Consider the following 20,800-nt stretch of genomic DNA (forward strand, 5'->3'; position numbering starts at 1 on the left):
AAATGCTGGTGTGTCCTGGGCGGATTAGCAGAGACTCCTCGGCGGATTCCTCCGAAGGGAGGTGCTGGAAGCCGGCCACCAGCCGGGCCTGCTGCATTTTTCCTGGATTCTCTTCCCATTTGGGGACTGAACTTTTGTCTGAAAAATATGTATTTTTAACTCGGCGGTGTCTGAAGCTCGTCTCGGCTTTGGGCTTTGCTTGCCTTAGTGCTGTCCGAGATGGAGGAAGGGCTGAATGCTGCTACCCGCCCAGGCTGGGAGGTGGGGATAGCAGGCTTCTCCCTAACCCACAAACTGTGTTGGCTACAGCTGCATTGGGAGCCAGCATGTGAGATTTATCCATCCCCAGGTGCTTGCTTGCATCCCAGCTGCCGCAGGTCGCCTGTGTGCCACCTCTGGGGCTGCACTTTGGCTGAGGTGAGCTGTGCAGGCTGTGTTTCCATAGGGTTGCCATGCTCTGTGGTGCTGTTAGCTCGCTTCCCCCCACGAGGACAGCAGGACCATCCGGGCTGTGTTTTCCTAATGAAAACAAATAAAACAAACCCATCCGCGGCGCTGTTTACAGTAGGAGCTTGGGAAGAGTCAAGCTGAATATTGCTTCCTCACCGAGTTTTTTCGCACACGAGTTTGTTGCTGTTGGCCAGCTCTGTGTGCTGGGCTGCTGCCGGCCCCCTGGGGTGCTCGGGATGGGGACACACGTGGCTCTGTCCCTGGGAAGGTGCCCTAGGAGCGTGGTGGTTTGCTAAGCAAGGAGGGTCTCACCGTGGGGATATCTTTGGGGTGAAATAATGTTTTCTGCAGAGGGATGGAGGGTGGGTTGGCCAACACCTGCGTTGCTCGCATCCATCCCAGGGGGCTGCACTGTGCTCCAGGAGCATCACTGCTGTGGTTTGGGATGGGAGCTGCTCTGCTCCCGCTGCCCTGGGGTTGGAAAGGGGATACAGGCTATGGAAGGGAGGTGGGCAGGGAGCTGTGCGTGGCTGTGCCGTGCAGGGATGGCTTCCAGCTGTGCACGGAGGCTGAAGTGTAGCTAATGAGTCAATGGCAATTAATTAACTCCAGGGCACTTAACAAATATTAACTAATTGTTTTGCTCTAAGCAAGGTCCGTCCAATTACCCCACCGGTTAGGGTGAGCGTGGAGGAGCAAATTGCACATGCAGCTTTGCAGCCTGAGCGTCTCTCCGCTCCCCTGTGAAGGTTTGCAAGGGGAGAGCTGGCAGTGCTGGTGGTGAATGGCCTGGGTTGTGGCCATGCTCTGAGCCATGTCAGCAGAATGCCACGTTGCCGTGGGTGGCAGCAGTGGTCGTGTGGGTACATTTATTTTTAAATGGAACAGTTTGGCCCTCAGGTGGTTTCCAGTTTGTTTATTTATTTACTTCGTTTGGATGGCCGGAGAAGTTTGCAGGAAGGTTGCAAACGGTGGCTTATGGTTGGGAAGGGATTAAATCTGGGGCCCCATTGTGTGAGCGGGGCTAATTTTAGGTCTCTGATCTTAAAATAGATGAAACGCTGGGAGGGGGGGGAGAAAGGGCTTTTCCCCAGGCCAAGGGAGGGATGCCCCTAGGAAAGGACGCAGCCAAAGTCAACAGAGGGACAGGGTGAGCTGCTGGTGGCTGGGGGAGCTCACCCCACTGTGGTGCTGGGAGCACTGGGCAGCATGGCTTCGTGCTCTGTTTCAGTGTCCCCATCCCCAGCTGGGGGGGCTCTGCAGAGGTTGGGAAGCATTTGGTGGGTAGCTAAGTCCTCCTGCAAGCAAATATTCCGGCTATATTAAAATGCTTGGGATTTTCAAGTGAATGCAAAGCGCACCGAGCAGTGCCAAGAAAAATTCAGCAGCCTCCAAAAACAGCTTTCCTGGAGGGTTGTTGGTTCCCATTGCCAGGAGGAGGGGGAGCTTGGTGGGTGCAGGTGATGCAGCCCTATGGTGCCCCATCCTGGGTGGCATCGCCAGGATCCACGCTCTGCTGGGATGATGCTGAGCACAGGCTGACAGCGAGCAGGGCGTCTTGACAGCATCCTGCAGGCTTGTCAGCACTTGGTAATCTCCTTTCTCCCCGCTCCCCAGGAAACTTCTTGCAAAGGTGTTGACAAATTCAGAGGATATTGCAGCTGAGGTTCTGCTGAGCCGTGGGGCTGTGTGCCCATAGCCTCACCTGGCTCCTGAGCTGCAACCCAGTGACCAGAGCAGAGTAATTCCAGCCGTTCTCCTCATAGCAAAGCTGGATGGTGCTGCGAGCCGCTTTGCAAACCGACAGGCAGCAAAAATGCGAGGCATGCGTTCCGGTACAGCGTCGCTCTCTGGGTGTTTTTGCAGGGGAGAAATCTGTGTGATTCCATTTTCTTCAGGTTGAAAGCTCTCCTGTAACCACCCCTCCCCTTCCCCAACCCCAATTTCCACGGGTTTGCAACCTGCAGCTCATCTGGAGGCGGCTGGCTGTGCTGGGAGATGCTTTTCCGTGCGCCTCCCATAGCTTCACCGCGCACCTGGGAGGGGAGGGAGAGGTGGGCTGCTGTCGGATCATGTGATGGTATGAAATCACAGCCACTTTGTACCCAATGAAGGCACCCGAGTGCTGTTAGGTGTGGGGGGCTGTGGGGGGAGCTTACCCTTCTTACACACACACACACTGCTGTCACCCCAGCGCTGTGCCCGCAGAGGGGGGAATTCCATCCTGCAGCCGGAATTTGGGTCAAAGGTGTTTTCAGTACACGGCGGAGGGATCTGATTGGGGCCCTTCTTGGTGTGTTTGTTTTCTTTTGCTGGGACTTGTGTGGGTGGGGGGCTGGGATGACAGCCGGGGGGGGGGATCTGGTGCTGGGATTTCCCAGGGCAGGGCTGGGATTTCAGATGGAGGTATGGGGTGATGCTGGGAAAGAAGGGGTTGACGCATGATGGATTCTCCCTGTAAAGAGCCCGGCAAAGCAGTTTGTGTGAAGAAATGCACTGGTTGTTTTCAGCCTCTTGAAAACTGTTTGTTTTCATCCCCGCCATTAACGTGAGGTCTAAAATAAGAACTGCAATTTGCAGGCACTTTTGCTATTAGCAATAGGCAGGAGTTAACCGTTCAAGCTGAAATTAATTGTGCTGTGTGGGTTTCTTTTTGGCCTCCTCTCCCCACCCCCCACTCCCCCCCCCCCCTCTTATTGATGCATAATGTATGATGAGAAAAAGTGAAAAAATAATTAAAGTCTGAAGAGCGCTGCGTGGATTCATTCATTATGAAATCTGGGTCAGCAGTCGGAGAAGGAAAACGAGGAAGGCGGGGTTGGTGGGGGTTGTGGTGGAGTGGAAAAACGGGACTTCAGAAAGGCAGTGGGCACGGGGGGAGTTTGCAAAAGGCCCTTTGGAGGCAGCCTGGGAAATGCAGGCTGTGTGGTGCTGCTCTTGGAAGGGATTCCCTCGCTGGGAATCACTCCTTGGGGATGGGCTGGGGGAGCACTGATGGCTTGCAGCTTGGGTTTGAGCAGCCGTGTGCTTCCTGAAGCGTTGCTTGCTGGTGGGCAGTGCTGAATCAGGCTGGGGAGTTTGCCCATGTTGAACCTGGGGCATGAGAAGGCTGCTTTGGTGTGCCCAGTGGGGTGATGGGGTGCTGCCCTGGGTGTGAGCCAGCATCCATGGGAGAGCTGTGCTGGGGCTGGGGGGCAAAGCGTGGGATCCAGCAGAATCCAGCCACGTGTTGTTCGTCTTCCACTCCAAATTCTTGCTATTATTTTAATAAGACTCAGTAAAACCTGCTTTTGTGCAGCAGCATGCGGAGTCTGGAGAGCTGTGGTGATGGATTTGCCATAGGGATGAGGATGGGTTTGTGGGTTCTGCAGCCCTGGGCGCCACGCGGGGTTTTGGTCCTGGTTTGGGATGCAGCTGATTGGGTTGCAGAGAACATGGTTGGAATTTGGAGTCTCGTTCCCCTTTGGCAGGAAGCACGGATGCTTCAAACAGTGCTTTTGTACTGATGGAGAAGAAAAATGTAGAACTTCAGGGTTTTAATCACAAAATGGAAATTCTCCTCCTTCCTCTTGCTCCGTCCACAGGAAACGCGGTCGGAATTGATTGGACTTAGCAAACAGTGTTCATCCTTGAGAAATATTTTCATCGTAAGAGCATTCATCCTTGAGAAATGATCTTCTGACCGAGTCAGATGAAGTGCTCTCCAGTGCAGGGACTCTCCATCCCCATACCAGGAGGATGAAGGTGGGAGCTTTGGGGCTTTCTGTTCCAGCAAATCTTAATTACAGTGGTTAGAGGAGACCCTTCGTCTTGTTTAACCCCACTAACTACCCATGGAGACGTGCACAACAAGCATGGAGAAGCCCTGTAATATCTCCTCATCTGCAGGCACGCACCCATTCTTTTATCTTTCTCAGGAGGTCCATTTCCTGCTGATGCACAGATCTGCTTGCATCGTGTGGAGCCCATAAATCAATTGATGCTGAGTTGTGATGCTTCTGTTGTAGCAGTGAGGCTGATGCAGTGTTGTGATTTGGTTTTGGGGCTGGATGGCATCCGTTGGTGATGAGTATCGATGTGCCAGTGATGGGGATATGATGATGCTCCAGCTTTGGGGAATGGTGGTTTCTATTCCACTGCCCTCGTGCCGATCTATTTCCAGGTTTTGTGTAGGAATAGAAATGGTTAAACTTGGAGGGTCGGGATGTTTTCCCACACCCTGAATGGTGGGGGAACACAGAACGCGTATTGAATCGGAGGGAAGTAATAACGCTTCTAATTTTCCTGTGTGATTTAATAAAAATGTAAATTGACTTCGGGTGGATGACTCACTATGGAGGGTGGTGTCGATCAAGATTAATTGGCGGCTGCATGAAACCAGTTAGGCTTTGTTCCTTCCCCTCAAAGGCAACTGGAATTCCTCCGCCGTAATAACGATGCGATGTCCCAGATGCGGGCTGCACGGTGCTGGGGGTCACAGCCCCAAAGCCGTGGGGTGAGGGGATCCCAGTGCCATGGGGAGGCAGCCCCATTGGGTTGGGTCTTGCTGGTGGCACAGCGTGGGATGCGGCCCCACAGCACAGGGATGTCATCGTCCCGCTGTCACCGAGTGTGCCAGGACACTGCACTCTGACCCGAGTTCAGCTCTGGACACTAATGGATTACAAATAACAGTAATAAATTACAGGAGATGGGATAATCTACCTACTGTAATGTTGTATTACCGTGACTGTTAGTTATATATTAATGTATAATTGTATTACATGAGCTACATATGCATAAAGTTCATGCTTCGGGGCCTCAGCCGGCCTTTAACTCTCTGTGGTTCACAAAGAAATGTGGGTCAGGGCTGATTTCCCATGGCATCCTCTGCCTGGCTGCCTCGTTTGGCAAAGGTTGGTGCAGGAAAGGCGGGTGCCCGTGGTCCCTTAGTTACCTGTGTGCCCATTTTGCTTTGGTTTGCACCTGAATGCACATGGTGCCGGATGGCTCTCGGCTGGTGCTCGGCGTGACCAAGACCCAGTTCTGTCGAAAGCAATGAAAGGAGAGTCCTTTCCTTCAGTTATTTTTAATGCACTGAACACTGTGATGGTTCCTGCTTCAGCTCTTGTAAATGGGAGCGAGCTGCTGTTGGGTCACACAGCTGCCCTGTGTCCCCTGCTCTGCACCACAGCTTGGGGTGCAGAGGGGCTGTGAGCTGCAGGATGGGTGGGGTGGGGATGCCCCATCGCTTCCCTTGGGATTTCTGCTCCCACATGGGATGGTATCGGAGCACCCAGCCACTGCTGCACCCCATTGCAGCGTCAGTGTGCCCATGGTTGGAGCAGTGATGTTAGCATAGGGGTGGGATGTGCACACTGAAGGAGGGTGCAGTTCTTGTCCTGGTATGAAATGGGGGTGGAAACCCCATTGCTTGGCTCAACCCCCCTCCTTTGCTGCTTTTTTTTTTTCTGTGGATGTTCGCATGCTTTTCCCTCATCCCATCCCCAGCAGGGCTGGTTGCCTATGGGATGGAGAATGCAGCTCTGGAGGAAGGGGAGAGGGGGGATTTCTGCCTTTCTGCCCATGCTGGAGCACCCACCCCCACCGTCCTGCCTCTCTGCTGCAATCCCTGTCCTCCCGCAGGCGCGAGAAGCAGGGGCAGGAAGCGCAGCCTGCTGCCAGATGGCTCCAAACGTAGCATCTGTAATACTTGATCAGAAGAAATTACGGCCGAGTCGCTCTCCCTGATTAAACAGCCTGGCCAGATCTCCTGCCAGCCAGCTGGGCAGCCTCACCCTCCCTGCGCCAGTGGGGAGGTGACAGAGCTGGGGACACGGGATGCAGGGTGGTGGTGGCACGGAGATGGGGTCGGACTGGCACCCTGCAGTGGGGTATCCTTATCCTTTGGGCACGCTGTCACCTCCGTGATGCCCCATGGCGCAGTGGGCAGCCCCTGCTGGCACCTCGACATCCCAGCTCTGCTCCACGTGGGATGCTGCAGAAGAGGAGCAGTTCGGCGAGCAGGGAAACAGAGTGCAGGTCTCAGGCTGCTTCTGAGCTCTGAAAGGTCACTGAAAAGCTTGCAAGCAGCCTCGGAGCAACCTGTCCTCTGGCTCACCCTGCCCCTGTGCTTGTACCGAGCTCCGTGGCCAAAGCGCAGCACTGCTGCTTTCAGTGGACTTGGCGTAGGGACGGCTGTTAGATGAGTTCACTCTGTCTGGCTCCATCTATGCTGGTGAAATGCAGGCGTGGACTAATGCCATGCATTTCCACTAATACCAGTGGAAAATCTCTGGCACTGGGCACGTGGCTTGCAGGGAGCACATCCTGGTTTGCTGCAGCGGTGCTGGGCTGTAATTTTTTCTCTGAATGGAAAGCAGGAGATATACTGTTAAATCATGGGATTGGCTGTAGGCTGGAGGAAAGAACCCTGAATAGCACAGAAGAGGTGGGGAGGGGGTGTCCAGGCATGGCTTTGAAGAGGATGCTCTAAGGAATGCTGGAGCAGTGCTGGAGCAGAAATGCTAAGTCAGGGCTTGTAGCAGCAATTGAGCACCTGGTGGGAAGGCAGGGCCGACCTAGAGCAGCTCAGGTGTATTCAATGCACTGAGTGACCAGAAGGGCTGGAGCCAGGATCCACCCCTGCCCAGACCTCATTTAAGGGTTGGCTGTGGAAGCGAGGGCTTTTTTCCTGGAGATCCCTGCCTGGAGGCTTGAGGCCTTCCAAAGGTAAGCAAAATTTGTTCTTTAATTTTTGCATCTGTGGTTGCTGTACTGGGGCTTGTTCTTATTTCTGCAACATAGGATTGTGCCACCTTGCTACTATAGCTGTACCTTCCATCACGTTGTTGCATTATAAACGCCGTGTCCCACTGCGTAGCCCTGCTGCACCAGACTTACACCCTTGGTGATGAAGAGGCAGCTGTCTGAAGGAAGCTCCCATGCAGCACGTTTTGCACACACAGGCAGCTGGAAGGTGCTGTGCCTGCTTGGCACCAACGCAGAGCAGTGATTTGAGTTGGTGTAGGGCAATGGTGTGAGAGGGGCTGGCTTAAGAGGGTCTGAGAAGCAACGTGGTGAGGAAAGTGACGAGTAGGGCATTTCTCTGTGGGGTGAGAAGCAGCTGCTGCAGGGTGAGCCCAGGCCCGGCATCCCCCTGTGGGGCTGGGGTTGGTTCTGTGCAGCTGCCCTGCTCCTGTGCTCACCTGGGAGCCTGCAGCTCAGGAGGGATGTGCTGGGGGGGAAAACCATACACCCTGAGAAACGTTATCCCTTTCCTCACCCCTAAATGTTTCATGAGCAGATTAAAAATTGAAGCCCAAATGAGCCCTGCCATCAGAAGCAACCAGCTCGGTTTCAAGTTCTGTTTAAGTATTTTTCTTGATAATGTCGCTGTGTCAATTAGAAAATGACATTGCTATTTAAAATGCTGTTCCGTAGCCCTCTTTAATTAAGGCAGCGCTATAATACCAATCTGCTCTCATTAATGAATTTTTAACAATCAAAAATGAGGGCTGAATGGCGCACAGTTGGCTTCGCGGTGTGGGCATTTCTGGAGATGCTGGGAGGGAGGGGAGGGGATGGATGTCACCCCAGAGGAACGCATTGGCTGCTGCAAGGGGAAAAGCAGGGCTTCAGCCCTCTGCAGCAGTGTGCTGAGGCAGCAGGGCGTGGGGTTGTGTGAGTTGCTGACCCCCAATAACTGGCGAAGTGCTGCGCTCTGCCCTTGAAGGGTTTGTTCTGTGCTGTTTGGGCAGGGCAGATGGAAGGATGCTCCCTCACGTGGCTTGTGCTGATGGCCTCCCACTTGGACACTCATGGCTCCGTCCTTTCCCCGAATGCTTTGAGGATGGCACAAGGATGTCCCCGTGGCCCGTGCTGGTGTCAGGTGGCAGTGGGCTGATGGCAGCCCTGCGGTGTGGCCGCAGCTGCTTTAATGGGTTGAGGTTTCCTGGCTGAGTTTGTGTTGCCATAGGGAAGAGAAGGGAAGCCTGGAAACCATCTTGTGGGTGATGGGGGGAAGGGAAGCAGAGGGAGAAGGGGAGCAGCACTGTGCTGTGAGGGTCCTCACTTCGGGTCAGAGAGGCAGGGGGTCCCCAGGTCCCCCCTAACAGCTCCTCTTTGCAGGGCTGGGATGGGGAAGAGTGTATTTCTAGCAAAGAAGCCAGACATCATATATCCTCTGACAGTTTCACATGGAGGGGAGAAAAGTGAAGGCGGCTCTGAGCTTTTGCCCAGGAAGAGCCAGAGATGTGCTTACATCCTCCTGCAGATAATCTGGGAGCTGAGTCATCTGCATTTTTGCTGCTCCTGAGATAGGGTCAGGAATAAATGTCCCCAGCATATCAGATACACATTTTTTTGCATGTTGACAATGGGCTGCATTAAGAAAAACATCCCAGCTGACCTCTCGCACAGACATCCTTGAAGTCTGGGCTCTTGTTGCTCATCTCCACTTCAGACGCCTCGTGGGGACGTGCCTGGCTGGGGTGGGTGTGCAGACAGACAGACGGACTGGTTCGAGTGGTGCATTCCTCCTTGCCCTTTGCATACCCTGCAGTGAGGGCAGCTGTTGGAGCTGGGGCTGTGCGTGTTCAGACCATGGGATAATTAATTGCAGAGGGGCAGGGGGTGCAGCAGACAGCTGCATTTTTGGGGCTGGGTAGCCAGCCGTGAGGTGGCCTCGTTTGCATCTGGAGTTGCTGGCATGGCACGGGGGATGCGGGGAATGGATGGGAGCGCTGACCTGCGCATCCTCAGCCCCCGTGGATGCTGGCAGCTCAGGTGTTGGCTCCTTGGGCACAGGGAGGTGGCCCACAGCAGTGTCACACAACTGCCCTGCAGCTCGCTGTGTCACTGCTGCCGTGGTGAGGGGCAGCTGTGCTCACCCTGCGGCCGCAGCCGTCAGAGCAGGTTAACATGAGTGGTGCACAGCACAAAACAGGTGTAGGGGTGCAGGGCGCCCTGCAGTGCCCATCCCTGAGCACCTACAGCTTAACCCGTGGTGTGCCAGGCAGCACCGTGCAGCCCTCTGAGAGCCAACCAGGGCTGTGGAAAAAAAAACAAAACCAGACCTGGCTGTGCCCCAAAGCAGCACGAGGGAACAGATCTCCCCAAGGAATGCCTTTTGTCATCAGCCTGGTGTCAGAGCTTTACTGTGGGGTGCTGTCACTGCTCCTGTTGTGTGAGAAGGGGCTGAGTGCCCCGTGGTGCCCTCTGCGCTGAGCACCACACCAGGGATGCGCTTGAAAAGTTGTTATTTTGTTTTGGTTTTCCCTTGCTCGTTGCTCAGGGTGTTGTTGGCTTTGCAATCAGGGCATGGGAACTTCCCAGTTCCGGGACGTAGCTGTGAGCCCTGCTGGTGTGCACGGATGGCTCAGCTGAGCAGGGAGAAATCCATGCTCCTTCTGTGCATTTTTTGCAATGGGAAAAACTTTCCAGGTTGGAAAGTCCCCTTCTGCTGTCACAGCTATTGTCCTGCAGCTTTTGGCACTCAGGGATTGCAGTGGGACATTGACAGAGCACGCAGCAACCCGTCCCTCTGGCATCTGCCTGTCCATGCGCATCCAGGACTCTTCCGAAAGCCACGGCTGCTGCCAAAATGCACTTTTTTCCCCTAGAACTGCCTCCTTTTGGGATCAGCCAGGGCTGTGTGTCCATCATTGCAGCTCCCCGCAGCAACACTCCATCACCCAGCCCCACACCTGTTCCCTTCCAGCCCACGAGTTTCATTAACGTCCTAATTAGGATGTCTCCACCACGTCCTCGGGGAGGGCAGCTGGGCGCTAACGAAGCTGCTGTCACAACAAACACAGCACACAGCACTGTGGCAGTGATGTATGGGGAGGCCTGAGGCGTACTTGCTTTGGTTTATGAAGGTGAGAGATGTTTCCTCCTGTTTCCCCATCCCGTGAGGTTTCCTCCCAGTCTGGATGCCATCGTGATGCTGTCTGTAGTATTTTGGTGTATCTACAGGTGGCCGCTTTGCACACGAGGGGTTGGTTTTAACTTATGTGCTAACGGCGCAGCATTTTTCCTGCTTCCTTTCCTTCCAAAGCCCAGAGCTTTGGTGTTTGTTTTAACCTTGTCGTCCCCACCACCTCCGTGCAGCCCCTGCTGGGATCCATCTCCCGGCAGTGCTGGTGCTGGGGTTGCTGTCAGTGATGCTATTTGTCTGCACGGAGCTTTCTGTGGCTGAGCAGCAGCGTGTTCCTGTGTTGTCACGAAACAGAAGATGGGATAATTAAATTGCCCTTTTCCCAGAAAAATGTTCCTGTCTGCGTGTGCTGGGGGCTGGTGGTGGCTCAGTGCCAGGGGCACATGGCTTGTGCTGCTGGGAGGTGTGAGAAGTGCCGGGTTGGGGATGGTGCTGGCAATTTGGGGCAATTTGAGATGGCAGTAGCAGTGCCATGGAGTGATCTCGAGGCACCTGTGGGTGATTTCCATACCATGAGCAGCTCAAGGGCTCCAGGTGGTGATGATGGAGTTATTCCTGGTGTTAACCCCCTGGGTTATGGGTGGGTGTCGGTGCAGGGTTGTAACCCCTCCATGCAGACCCCCATGGCATCCTCGTGCAAATCTGATGTGAAGCAGCCGTGCAGAACTGGGGTGTATTTATGCTGTTTGTCACCCTTCGTCATCTGCGTTCTCCTCCTCTTCCTCTTCCTGCAGAGACAGCTCCTCAGATCCATCAGCATTATTGCTTTGCCTTCAGCTATAACCCACTCGTTGACTTCCCAGGGATGGCTGTCCCCAACCTTTGTCACCTTTTCTCTCCCCCCTGCCCTTAAATATTAATGCCACAAATCACAAGTGACAGCAGCTTGGCTGGAGCCCCCTTCTCTCTCTATATCCTCTCCAGAGGGCAGCGATGGAGGAGGGCTGGGCTGTGCCTGGCCCTGTGCTTTTCCCTTGGGGCTGTATTTGGCTCTGGGGTCAGAGTGCAGAGGGTTAATGCCTGTGTGAGGTTGGGAGACCAGGGCTAGGGCTGGCTGTGCTGGATGCTGGCTCCTTCCCTTTCCTACTCATGTGCCACTGCTGCTCTGGATTTCCTCTCCTCAATCCATTCCAGCCAGGACCCCCCTCGGCTTTTCTCCCTCCCTTTGGCACAATCCAAAGCCAAATCCTTTATCTGTCTGGAAGGATTGGGTCTCTCTTTGGGGTGTACAGTGTGCTGATGGATCCTCTAGGGAAGCTCAGCAATGAATGGGAGCTGCTCCTCCTGCCCTGGGTAGACAGTGGGTTTGCTCAGTGATGGCAGAAGGGAGGTGATGGGGAGCTCTCTGTGCACCTGGGCACATGTGTGCTTGGTCTTTGGCCACATGCCTGAGTTTCTACAGCAGTGAGGGAGGAATGGGAGCTGTGGGTTGCTGCCCACATCCCCGTGCATCCTCCCAAATTGCAGTCCCGGGGGCTTCTCTGCTCCTCTCATCACATGAGGAGCTGATCTGGGGAATGAGCAGGGGGTGTGGGTTCTTTGGGTACATGGGGCTGAGTGGAAGTGGAGGGGTTATGTGGGCAGGGTTGGGTGGGAGCTCTGGGCTGAGTAATGCAGGGACTTCGGCTCACTAGCAGAGGTTAAAAGGGGAGTGGTGGGATCTGTTGGGAAAATCATTACTGCTAACCTCTGCCACTTGAGCTGCTCATTAAGCTCCCCTGCGCTTCTACCTGCTTGCTTCCTGCAAACAGAGCAGGAGCACATTGCTGGGGGGGGGGGGGTGAGACTGCTCCCCATGGCCCATCTCTGTGGAAACAGCAATGTGTGGGATTGCTTGGCACTGGAGCACCTCCAGTTGTGCCTCCACGAGGGCCCCTGAGCATCCCTTGGGGCTGAAGCTTGGTGCAACCTGGAGCCATCGCGATGCCACAGCTGCCTGGGGAATGTGAGAAGCATTGTAAGGACGTGGGTGACAAAGCAGCAGTGCACCTGTGGTTTGGAAACATTTCTCACCAACTCGCTGGAGCTGTGCGCGCCGGAGTCCCTCCAATGGATTACAAACAGGAATGGCCACTGGGCACTACGTGGCCAATTCTGCAGATGGTTGACATTCTTCTTGTGGTGTTCCTGGGTGACCGAGACCTTATAGATGCTCCTTGAAACCCTCAGAGGTCCTTTTGGGGGTTCCACTCATTGGTTCACTCCATAGCCTTTTGCAGATCCTGGAAGCTGCTCTCAGATTGCAGAAGTGATTCTCTATCTGAGGCAAGAAAGTGTTGAAATATTACAGGAAATGCTGCTTGTCTGAGATACCTGCCCTGGCCGGAATGGGGGGGAAAAAAAGCCACCAGTCTTGGATGGCAGTCAGGCTTCTGTGAGGATCACTTCACCCCAAATTGCAGACGGAGAGAGCACCAAGCAGGCACAGCATGGCCAAGTGCTGGTGATTGCAGTATCACTGTGCTGGGCACCTCCAGCCTGAAGCAGAATGGACTGAGTTTGGTTCAGCTTGCAGCAGGATTCCCTTGGCAGTGTGCATACCAACCATGGCATTTCCCAGGCAAGAGGAAGCAAATTTGAGCTGCTGGGGATTTGGGGAGCAGCATGGTGGCTGTCCCATGGTGCATGGGCTGCCCTGGAGCTTGCAGCCAAAGTAAGGCTTTATTTTGCAAAAACAACCATGCCTGTGGGTTTTGATGCATGTCAGCCTCCTATGGCTGACTCAGAGGCGAATTTCCTGACTCTGACTTCAGGTCTTTTTTTTTTTTTTCCTCATGGCAAACATCCGTTTTATCCCTCTGCAAGTCCATTATTGCCAGTTAAACTGTCCACCCAGCACGGCTGGCTGTGCAAACACAGCTCTGTGAAGGCATGGGTAGCACTGAGCTCCCTGCTCCATCTCAATAATGAGGAGTGCAAGTTGCATGGAGAAAGGGGCGTGCATATATAGGTAGATGTTCGTATCTGTTGCGTGGCCATGAGTTTGCAGTGCTGGAAGAGTGAGGTTGCAAGGCATTGTTCACTCCAGCTCGCTTTAGGGCTGCTGCTGGATAAAGTGCTGAGCTTGGGTTAGGAATAGGGTTATCCTTGCTGCTGGGGAGCATGAGGTGTGCAGGCAGGGCAGTGTGCTCAGTGCTGCAGTTACCTGGCAAGGGGGCTGAGCCTCCCCCTCATAGGAGGAGGAAAAACTAATAGTGTGCCAGCCAAGAGAGCTGGAGCTGCTGGGAGCGTATTTATCACGGCAAAGAAAAAGGCTCTGTTCCCTGCCTCTCCTCAGCGCCTGTTTATCACACACACAAGGGGATGGAGAAAATGTTCCATTTGTTGGGTACGGCCGTCAACCCACACAGTGTATAAATTAAGGGCTTTTACATGCAGGGTTCCCGAAATAAAACACACACACACACAAAAGAGAGAGGAGTTCTGTATCGGCCCCGGCGCTCTGCCTCTCCCTTGCTGTCTCTTTGCCCCGGCAGGCGTTGGCTCTCATTCAGGAATTCCACATTATCTCAGCCCGTTTCCAGCTTCCTCAGCAGGGAACAGCTCTGCTTCTGTCTTCCTGCAGCCACATCTGGAAAGCATTATGCGGGGTGTCAGCCGTCAGAGCCTGGCTGGCATGTGCTCCCCCTGCTTGGGGTTCTCTGCCTTCTCCTGTGGGGAGATACTGTGGGGTTGGGATGCTCTGTGCCTCCAGCTGCTTGCTTGTAACAGCTGTGAGCTTATCCCAGTGGGTTTCTTCATGTTTAATGGGGGTATTGGGGCTGTAAAGGCATTGGGGTGTCGTCATCTCAATGCTAGAGTGAGCGCTGGGGGAAGCAGCTGTTTGCCTGGGGATGATGGAGTTTCCATCCCCAGGGGTGTTCCAGAACCACAGAGATGTGGCATTAGAGGACGTGATCAGTGGGATGTGGGCTCTGGGGATCTGAGAGGTCTCTTCCAGCCTTAATGATTCTGTGAGGCAAGTAGCAGTGACTTGGAAGCAGGCCTGTGCACCGAAATGGGTGTGTGTGCAATGCACGTGGGGGTCTTCAGCAGTGAGAGATGGTGGAAGTGGTTAAATGGGCCCTAAGTCAGCATCAGTGGGAATCAGAGGGGGTTCCCAGACTGCTGGCTTTTGTCATCTTTTGTTGTTGTTGTTCTTGGGTTTTTCTTTTAAGCTGGTGGGCCGACTATTATGGTATTTAAAATTAAAAGAGGAGGGGAAAAAAAAGAGAAGAAAAAGCAAACAGGCCTTGGTTTTATAGACCCTACAGATGCATCCGGCATCAAACTGATCCCAGATGCAGCTCCACTGTCAATAGTGTTACACGAGGGATCAATCCCACTCATTGTTTTATGTGGCCTCTCCAGCATCATCAGCTAATTAAAGCTAATGGTTCCCAGAGCAGCACTGACAGCGGCTGATGCTATCGGTGTGCAGCCGGGTCAGTTTGCTGGGGCATTGCAGAGCTGCATCCAGCTCAAAGCCTGTGCTGATTTTTGTGGTCAATGGGAGATGTCACTGGGCAAACATTGCTGTGCTCGTGTTGGCTCTGTGGTGAATGGTCCAAGGCTGCTGGTCCTTGGGGACCCGATGGTTCCCTGAGCTGATGCCTGAAGGAAACATATCCCACTCTTGCACTGAGATGAAATATCACCCTGGTGGCTCTTGTTTGCTGGTAAAATCAGGAGGCACATGGCTTGGCACACGGGTGCCTCCATCCCCATAGAGCTGCAGCAGTGCTTTGTGCATCACCAGTGGGTGCTTGGTGCTCTCCAGGAGTGGGACCCTGGGATCAGCCCTCCCTTGGCTGCTGCCCCGGTGCTTGCGTGGCAATGGATGGGCAAACACAGCATGGCTGGTTTCGCTGGGACCTTGGACTCTGCCCTCCTGGGGGCTGAATGGAAATTAAGCATGCTAAAATTAGCTGTTCCTGTCCCTACAAGGCAGGAACCGGACGTGGGAATCCTCAGGGTGTTGCAACCTCTGTCTCTTTGGTGTTGCAGTCTGCCTCATTGGTTTCTGCTGTCTCCCTCCTGCACCAGGTGGTGTCACCTGGCAGAGAGAGCTAGCACTGAAGGTCCTTGTGTGAGGAAAGTTGGTGATGGTATCCCTTGGAATCTACCCTGCTGTCCTGTGCTCTGTGCTGCTGGAATGGAGCAGTGCCGGTAACGATGCTCCCCCAAAAGCATGTGAGTGGAAGGATGCTCCTGGCTCTAAAGTCTTGGGGATTTGCATCCTGTTCTCCTCTTGTTGCTCAGGTCTGGGCTCTGTGGGTGCCCCGGGGGTTCAGGTATCCCCATGCTCCCCCTTGCAGCCCAGCTGAGCTGGGAGGCAAAGTCCAGGCTGGCCAAAGGGCAGGGAACAGGAACAGGCTTACAGCACCCTGCTCAGTAAAGCAAGTTGATAATTAAATCCTGTGGCTTTTATATGAATTCCAGGGCATTTTCCTTGGGCTGGAGCCATCTGTGCTATGCACCCCACCCGCTCGCTCTTCTGTTTGCTCTGTGCAGCTCAGGGCTTTTGCCGTGGCGTTGGGTGAGCAGAGTGCTGCAGGGAGATGTTTTTCATGGGGTTTGTGAGGCACATGCAGGTGTATGGGAGACGAAACTCCTGGGGCTGCAGGTGGATCAGGCAATGGTCCTGGCTCCATTGGGTTACTGCACTGTGCTGACCTGCTTAACTCTTCCCTGTCGTGAGTGGCTCAGTTGTTATTTGGCAGTCTGTGAACAGAGGTGCTAGGAATACTTGACCTGAGCCTCTTGAGAGATGAGCGGAGTGTTTGTGTGACTGTTGGTGGCGAGGACAGGAGGGGAAACTTCTGTTTGGTGGAGAGGCAGGACTGATGCTCTCTTTACTGTCATTGGGTCTTTTTGGGACTAAATGGTGATAAAAAGCAAAAAAAGATCAGACTGGAGGGGCTGCATGTCACAGTGGGCAACCCTTCCCTAGCTGGAGGCTGGTGGTGCTCCCACCTTGCAGCAGTGTCCCAAAGCACCGCAGAGAATCCCCAAAGTCCTTTGGGTTGTGCTTGGATCTCCCTTTACCTGTGCTGTTCATGGGATCCAGGGCTATATTTCCAAAAGATGTCTGTGTGGACATCCAAGACGCCTTTTGTCTGTGAGTGTCCACTTACTGAGCGTCTAAGGGCCTTACCAAGGGTCTGCAGTGGAGCTGTAGGCATTTCTTTAAGCCAGTGGATGCATCCCACAGCCCAGAGGATGATGCTCCAGCACCAGGAGGCATTGCCCTGAGGAGCTTTGGTTGGGGTATGTGGGGAGTAACAGCAATCTTTGGCTGGGACAATATTGCCCAACCTTCATCCTTTGGGACTCACCCTTGGATTTGGATTGTGTGCTCCCCTCTATCTGTGCAAGGCTTACAGTGAGAACAGACCCAACACAGGCTCCTTTTTAATCCCTCCCCTCCTGCATCTGCTCGCACTGGGTGCCTCTTAACCAGGGTGTTCCCGCTGAGCACGATGAGAAGATTTGAGCACTCATTTGAACTGCAAACTCAAAGGAAGTGGCAGCAGAGCTCCCCAGAGCTGTTACCAGCTGACATCTGGGCGTGCAGCCGAGTTCTGGTGTCAGCGAGACGTGCGGTTGAAAGAAGAGGAGGTGGGAAGCCCAAGACACCTGCAATTTGGTTAATAAATATTTATTCGGAGGTGACAAATACTCTTCTGGATAAAACAGAGTTAGCAGAAGGATTGCGAGGGAGTGACAGGGCGTGCTTTCAGAGGAAGGTTTGCAGCAGGGATGTTGAAATGAGCAGACGATGTCGAAACTTGCGTTTGTTTCTCAGTCAGTGTGATGCTGCAGGCAGATGTCCCACCCCTCTGAGCCCCTGCCTGGGGAGATCCCCTTCTGAGATGGGTGAGAGCATCCCCATGGGGTCCTTCTCTGGGCACCTCTCATGGTAAGGTGTAAAGGGGTGGGCTGGGAGCTGAGGCAGGAACTTTGGACAGGGCAGAGTGTAGGATGTGGGTCTGCTGGGTCTGAATGTCTCAGTTCCTTGCAGGGCACATCGCCTGACAAACAGCCGCTGGGGATATCAGGGCTCTGGGGCCGGCCTGCTTCTCTGAGTGGAAGCACCAAGTGATTTTTGGTCTTGATTTTGCACAAGCAAAATGGTTTTCAGACTATCTTTGAGCTGGGGGCCCAATCACAGCAGGGTAGCTGGTGTGTAGGCACTGCCCATTTTGGAGTGAAGGCTCAATGCCAGCCCTCAGGGATGCTCTGAGCACAAGGAGCCATCCCCACCCACTGCTGCCTGCTCACCTTTGCTGGCTCAGTGATACCCAACCTCAGCAAACACCTGGCCTCACGCAGGGAAACGGTTTTGCCTCCCCAAGGGCAATGCATCTGAAGTGAGAGCAGAGGGGAAGGGCTGCAGTGTTGCTCCTGTGGGGTCTGGGTTGGTTGACAGTGTGACTGGTGATGAGCCTGTGACCTGGGAGGTTGATGATAGAACCATTGGCATCCGTTTGAGATTAGCAAGAGAAAGCTCGGTGCCCATCTCGCCCAGCATGTAACTTTAATGCGGAGATAATGAGCAGTGATATTTATTTGTAAAAGATCTGGAGATATCACTGCCCGGAGAGCAGCCAGGAGCTGTCAGAGTCCAGCCTGGCCCTGCAGCTGCTGTGTGGGGCTGTAACCCAAGCGCTGTGCTCCGATCGCTTTTCACGCTCCAGCTCTGCTATCCCAGCAGGGCACGCAGTCCTGTGGCTGAGATTTGCTGGAGCTGATGGTGGTTGGGCTCTGGCAGCAAGGGGAATGCCCTTGGTCCCCAATCCCAGAAGCTGGGGGGACAAGGCTGCTACTGGTCCCCTCCTGGTGGGGTTAGCACAAGGGATGCCCGTGCAGAGATGCCCTCACATTGTGTAATGGCAGGCTTAGGTGGGGTATGGCAGGTGGGTGTCCCGTCCTTATTAAGCCATCCCCTGGGTAATTACTAGGTTAAGGCCTGATGGGATAACGCTTCATTATTTTTGTGCTGCGGAGGGATTAGGAGCAGCAGGGATTTCTTGGAGCTTTATCTCTTCTAAGGCCCTGGGGCTGTGATGGCTCCTTGCATCCTTCTCAGCTCAGCAGTGCCGAATGCTGGTGCAGCACAATGAATCTGTGCGTCTCTCTTACCTGCTGTAAGCCAGAGGGAGGAGAAGAGGTGCCTCTTGCAAATAAACAGGGAGGTGGGTGGCAGAGGGCTTCCCAGGTGTCTTCTCTCATGATTTATGGCCTAGGCAATGCGGAGCTGTTAGCATGGCCTTTGGAGGCTTTTTGCTGAGTGTCACCTCCTGGCATGGGGAGCAAGGGAACATCACTCCAGTCTCATAGCTCCGGGGCTGTTTGCACCCTTATCCACAGCCTGGCCAGCTGCTGGTGAGCCTGGCATTCAACACCCTGAGCGTGTCCCAGAGATGCTCCTAGGATGGATTTGGATGGCAGAAATGGAGTGAAACACACTCGGCGGGCCCCAGGCTGAGGGCTGGAGCTGGCACAGCATGGGGAGCAGGCAGGCTGGCAGTGGGCCAGGCTGTGCACTTGATCCAAACACAGCTGGAGCTGATCTGATGAAGTGAGAGGTTAAGAAGAGAGCATCTGTTATCTAAAGGGGACACACAGTGGGAAACTGTAAGCTCTTTATTCCACCCCCCCCAACCCTGCCCCCTCTGTTCAGTGCATCATCCCTGACTTTATTTCTTTGATTTATTAAGGAAGCCTGTGCTTCCGGGGCTGTAATTAAGTGCCACTGTGCAAGCTTTTGATAACTGGCGGATGATACAGAGGCTCACGCACTCGCTGGCTGCTGGAGTGCTTTAGGACTGAGGTAACAGGAGAGACCCTCCCTCGTGTGGGGGTTGTGCACAGGGAAGAGATGGTTCAGCCCTGCTGCACGTGCCAGCAGGTGAGAACGTGTTGGCCTGCACCTCCTACCTGGACGTGGAGCTCCTTGATGGGGCTGTCATCTCTGGGCAGGTGGTCCCAGAGCTTCCACTGGCATCCCATAGGTATTATGGTGATGCCCAGGGGAAGGTCTTCACTGCCTCTTCAAGCTGGGAGCGTTGGGCAGATGCTTTGGTTTGCGTGGCTGTTGGGTGCTATGGTGCTGCTGGGGCACCCTGCTGTTCCCTTGCCCTTCCCCAGGCTTCCATTCTATCTCAGACAACCCTGAGCCCCTCTGTGCTGGGCAGTGCTGCTCTGACATTCGGGTACAGTTTTCTTTCTGCTATGCAGGTTGTGTTTTATACGTAAACAGGATTATTTCAAATAGTAATGCCTCAGTAATGTTAGCTGGAGATGCTCGGAGCTCCAGCACTGCATCCCCCAGCGAGGGTGAGAGGAGGGGGGAAGGGTGAACGCCTCACCTGTAAATAAAATAAAAAGTGACGGAGATTATGCACTGCTTAATGAACTCAACCGTCCAACCTCCCGCCGAGCGCCAGCGCTGTTTATAAACTACAGAAAGGGCTTTATTTTAATGGGCAGTAAATCTCATTCATCCCAGTGCTGGCAGTCACGAGCACACGGGATTAATGGGATCGCAGAGAGGGGCTCTGTGCCTCCTCACCCCGCTCCCTGTTGCCCTCCTTTGCCCACGATCGCTGTTCTCCTCCCTTCCTCCTCTCCTTAATCCCCTCTCCGTGCTGATAACCAGGGTTATCTGGCCAGGAAGAACGGAGGGCTCTGTCCCTGTGACTCTGCATGTCACATCCGCTCGCTGCTCGGGTTTGTTTATTCACTTGAAAATTGCCCCCCCCCACCCCAGCAGCTGGAGGAGAGCTGAGCTCATTACACCATGCATTACTTTTTTGCTTCTTAACAAAACCAGCTCCCCTTCCTCCAGCACCCGCTGCCCAGTCCCGAAGCCAAGTGGTAGCAGGCACAAAATATTTTGTCTTGCAGGGAAAAAGAACTGAAAATAAACAGAACGTGACCTTCTGCGGAAGGGATAAGACAGGAGTGCTGGGGAGGGACGGTGATGAGTTGCTGTGGGCTAAAGCCACCCTGTTGAGGAGGTAATCAGGCCTGGCGTGACACACAGCTGTTCTGGGCGAGTGAGCTGATGGGATTTAAGCCGATCACTCTGGAGGCTTTGGGAGCTGTTGTCACTGTGCTGGGGTGATGGAACGGGTGAGGGACCGTGGTGCGGTGACATTGGTGGAGCATTGGAGTCCCCCCGTGCCATCCTGTCCTATGGGGTTTCAGGATGGAGTGTGGGGCTGTGAGCGGTGTCCCTGGGTGCTATCCCTGCTGTCACTGGAGCAGTTTGGGGGCAGGTGGGATTTTAGACGTGCCTCAGTTTCCCTCTGGGCACAGCAGGTTCCTGCAGGACTCCTGGGTGTAATTCAGTGTGATGCTCTCCTGAGGCGAGGAAGAGAAGAGTGAGTTGTCTATTGCAGTTTGAGTTTAATATCCATAATCTGCCATTAATCAAAATAGGGC

At 54.1% G+C, this 20,800-nt stretch overlaps 1 protein-coding gene across 2 annotated transcripts in view; it reads left to right on the top strand.

Annotated features, from left to right (window-relative positions):
• The window catches only part of RXRA (retinoid X receptor alpha), a 76,427-nt gene that overhangs the window by 13,156 nt on the left and 42,471 nt on the right, over positions 1 to 20,800 (top strand). The window contains exon 1 of one of the 2 annotated variants that reach the window (XM_052668062.1): positions 7,064 to 7,161. The exons of the other annotated variant lie outside the window; for it this stretch is intronic. The gene's annotated coding sequence lies outside the window, so the exon portion shown is untranslated. Of the gene's footprint in view, positions 1 to 7,063; positions 7,162 to 20,800 lie in introns of those variants that run through there. 2 annotated transcript variants of the gene reach the window in all.

The sequence above is a fragment of the Tympanuchus pallidicinctus genome, unplaced genomic scaffold (genome assembly GCF_026119805.1).
Source record: "Tympanuchus pallidicinctus isolate F22 unplaced genomic scaffold, pur_lepc_1.0 scaffold8, whole genome shotgun sequence".
Classification (NCBI taxonomy): Eukaryota; Metazoa; Chordata; class Aves; order Galliformes; family Phasianidae; genus Tympanuchus; species Tympanuchus pallidicinctus.